Here is a 4,503-nt window from a genome sequence, read left to right on the forward strand (position 1 = left end):
TCTGCGTAAACCGAGACCTTATATTCTCGATCTTTATTAGGAAAACCCTGAATCTCGTCTGTTTGCTGAATAGCTAATAACAAGGGTTCCAATACAATATCAAAAAGCAGAGGAGACAAGGGACAACCTTGTCTAACTCCCCTCTGTAATCTATGCAATATGGTTTTCTAATAGACAATTTACTTGAGTCCAAATTGAATTCCAAAATACAGTAGTACCTTGGATTACGAGTATAATCCGTTCCAGGAGCATGCTCGTAATCCAAAATGCTCGTTTATCAAAGCGAGTTTCCCCATAGGAAATAATGGAAACTCGCTTTGATGTGTTCCCTCCCCCCCCGAGAACCGGCATTGCTCCCCTCGAAGGCCCCCCCCCTGCGATTAGGCACCACCTCCTGCGATCCGGCACCCCCCCTGCCTCAAACCGGCACCCCCCCCCGCCACGATCCGACCCCCCCCAACATGATTGGGCACCCCCCGAAAAGATCCGACATCCTCCCCGACACAATTGGGCACCCCCCCCCCGCCGCTTCTTACCCTCATCTGGGCACTCTTGAAGATCGGCCTCCTCGTCTGCTGGGCCTTGAGCATCTGAGCATGCTCGAGGCCTGCGAGTTCACGTTCACATTCAGAACTTTCCCTTTCCCCTCTCTTGCCCTTTCTCCTCATTGTTCCCACATCCCTTAAGTTAACTCAACTTGTATGTCAACTCAACTTGTACTCCACTAATCTTCTGTAAACCGCATAGAACTTAACGGTATTGCGGTATATAAACTGTTATTATTATTATTTTCTTTTACTGTGTCATCCATATTGCTTTTAATCCGAATACCTAAATATTTTAATCCATCTTCCTTCCATATGAATGGAAAAGAATCAAATAATCCTTTAGAACATTTAAAGGAAGAATCTCTAACTTACTCCAATTTATTTTGTATCCTGAAAATTTTCCAAATGTATCAATCAATTCCAATAAACAGGGAATGGTAGTTTCTGGATTTCTCAAATAAAGCAGAATATCATCTGCATATGCTGAAACTTTATATTCCATATCTGAATACAGAATACCCTGTATCCCCTTTGCTTGTTGAATGGCTAACAATAGGGATTCTAATACAACATCGAACAGCAAAGGAGATAAAGGACAGCCTTGTCTAACTCCCCTCTGCAAATTAAAACACTCAGATAAATTATTATTAATATTCAATCTTGCAGAAGGGGAGATATACAATGTTTTTTTAATCATTTGTATAAATCCAGGACCTATACCAAACCAATCTAGTGCTTGATACATAAAGCTCCATTCAACCCTATCAAAAGCTTTCTCTGCATCCAAAGATACAGAAAAAGCTGATACTTTTGGATAAATTTAGCATATGAAATGCTAATCTAGAATTACTAGAAGAATGTCGTTTAGCAACAAATCCTGTTTGATGCATATCAATAATATAAGGGAGAGCCTTAACTAAGCGCAAAGCCAATAACTTAGCCAAAAGTTTTCCATCCACATTTATTAATGAGATAGGCCTGTAGTTTGAAACCAAAGTGGGATCTCTATTTGGCTTAGGCAAAACAATTGTTAATGATTCCACCATAGTACCTTTAATACAACCATTAGTAAGTTGTGACTGATATAAATTTAACAAATGAGGTAAAAGGAGAATTTGAAAAGATTTATAAAATTCTACTGTAAAACCATCACCACCTGGAGTGGATCCAACTCTAAGAGATTTCAACACCAGTTCTAATTCTTTTAAAGATTCTTTTAAAGGTTCATAGTCATAATAAGAACTTAGTTACAATGCCAATACATTACAAGTCAAACTGGTTTACTGTATATTAAGTTCAAAGACACATTAGTATATTCATATGAAAATCTTGGTTTACTGTCAGGCTCCATAGCTCAGGGGTTAGAGCACTGGTCTTGTAAACCAGGGGTCGTGAGTTCAAATCTCACTGGGGCCTAAATAGTTCTATTTTGGTTAACTCAAGTTTGATTAATTATCTTTGAATCTAAAATCAAAGAGTAAAATATCATCTATTTTTATTATATTCTCCAAGTAACTAATACCTATCAATCTAGTTTTTATGCAGTTGATCATGTGTAAAGATTGTATAGCACCGGTCAATCTGACACATAACTCCTGAACAGGGAAAGTCCTATGGGTGGGCCCATCCAATGTTCTGTCAAAGTAGTTTCTCCTTTGCTTTTCAGGTCCTGTCCAAAATATTTCATGGTTTTCAAGGTAAAATTTCCCCTTAGGAGTCCATCATTATTGTGGTGAAACCAAGGCTCCAGCAACTCTCCAAAATAGAGACTAACCAGATTTCGGTTAGGGTGCCAAAACTGACTCAAAATTCTTTTTCTGCTTAATTTTAGTTTCAGCCCGAAAGCTATGGCCATGGTTTCTATTTTGGCCAAAACTGATCATATGTTTTCGATGGAAGCTGTAAACTTGTGCTTTCTCCTATTTGTCTCTATCTCTCCTCCTTCCCACCAAAAATTCCCCATCCCACCCACTTCTAAGTATGTATTTATATATTTAGTACTTACTGTACTGCTATACAGAGGATAGCAATTTTCAGACTGAGTTGATATAGATAGAAAAGCTCTACAATTTGTTGAAAAGAGAGTGACAATCATAGATCATTCTTTGACAGATACAGTAGCGAAAGGGAGAGGATAAGTAGAGGGTGAGAGTACTTCTGCAACTACAGTTTGGCTGGAAAATATCGTGTCACCAAAGCTGTTTGCCGGGTTACAGCTTCTGTCTTTGTGCAGACAGAAAATGTTACCAAAGCAGAGGGAGTGTTTCCATGTGCAAGCTGTCTTCAAGAATCCCTCATGAAGGAAATAAAGGAACCGAGTGAGGAGGTGGAAAGACAGAGAAATATTCATGAGAATGAGAGATATCTCGATGAAATGCTTCATGAGACATCAAAGATTTCCAGCAAAATTGATACTGTGACTCCATTTGCCTTTGAATTGAGGAACTGGTATACAGCCTTGAGAGCATCTCAGGGAGAGGAAGGACCAAATCTCGAAATCACCAAAGTTGCCTATCAGTGACCACTAGGAGTTATAAGGTAGTGGTGGTGGTTGAAGATTCCCTTCTGAGGGGTACAGAGGCATCCATCTGCAGACCAGACATGATGTCATAGGAGGTATGCTGTCTGCCTGGTGCCAAAATCCAAGATGTTACAAAGAGCATGCTGAGACTCATCAAGCCTTATGACTATTATCAGATGCTGCTCATCCATGTTGGTACTAATGATACTGCTAGGTACCACTCAGAATGTATCAAAAGTGACTTTGTGGCTCTGGGGCAGAAGGTAAAGCAGTTAGGTGTGCAGGTGGTATTCTCGTCAATCTTCCCTGTAAAGCGTATAGGCCAAGTCAGAGAAGCTCGGATCCCAGAGATGAATTTGTGACTACATGGATGGTGTTGAGAGCATTTTGGCTTCCTGGACCATTGGATGATTTTACAAGGGCTGTATAGAGAGGGGCATAACCAGCAGATGAAAGGAGGTGTCGATGCCCTACAGGTTGTTGGTGAGACTCCACTTGGAGTATTGTTTTCAGTTTTTGAGGCCATATCTGGTCAAGGATATAAAAAGACTTGAAGTGGTCCAGACCAGAGGAAAGCGACAAAAATTGTAGGGGTCTGTGCCAAAAGAAGTACAAGAAGAGACTAGAAGACCTCAATATGTATACCCTGGAGGAGAGGAGGGACAGAGGTGATATGTTACAGACATTTAAATATTTGAAAGGTATTAATATAGGACCAAATCTTTCCTAGAGAAGGGAAATTGATAAAACTAGAGAACATAATTGAAGTTGAGGGGTGGTAGATTTAAGAATAATGTTAGAAAATTCAGTGGAGAAGATGCGGTATATAAACCTAAGGCTTAGTTTAGTTTAGATGTATCCTCATTATACACGTTAGCCATGTGTGAAATTTTTTTTAGTTTTGACGGCAACCTTTTCAAACAGATACAAGGGGTTGCGATGGGGGCTACATTTGCCCCCTCGGTAGCAAATCTTTTTATGATTGCATTTGAAAAAACATTGATAGACCAATCCCTCTTTGAACATCTTATACATACTTGGTGGAGATACATCGATGATGTCTTCATGCTATGGAAGGGGTCTGAGAAACAGCTAAACTCTTTTGTTTCTTGGCTTAATACATGCAATACGCATATACAGTTTACTTTTGCACAATCAACCCTGCACATCCACTATTTAGACATTGAGATTACCATCGAACAACAATGCTTCAACACACAAACTTTTGAGAAACCCTTAGCTAAAAACACGTTCCTTGAATATCGCAGCTGTCATCCCAGGCATTTGAAGAACAGTTTGCCTTTTTCACAGATGTTAAGGTTACGACGGAACTGCTCTCTTCAGACGGAATTCAAAATTCAGGCTAAACACTTGAGTAGCAAACTTAAAGCAAGAGGATATCCGGCACATATTATAAAAAATGCTTACAGGAGA

General features: G+C 39.6%; 1 non-coding gene across 1 annotated transcript; it reads left to right on the plus strand.

Annotated features, from left to right (window-relative positions):
* The first annotated feature begins 1,891 nt into the window (after window positions 1–1,891).
* TRNAT-UGU lies at window positions 1,892–1,964 on the plus strand. The gene has a single exon. It is a non-coding gene; the product is annotated as a tRNA-Thr (tRNA).
* The last annotated feature ends 2,539 nt before the right edge of the window (window positions 1,965–4,503 follow it).

The sequence above is a fragment of the Geotrypetes seraphini genome, chromosome 2, assembly GCF_902459505.1.
Source record: "Geotrypetes seraphini chromosome 2, aGeoSer1.1, whole genome shotgun sequence".
NCBI lineage: Eukaryota > Metazoa > Chordata > Amphibia > Gymnophiona > Dermophiidae > Geotrypetes > Geotrypetes seraphini.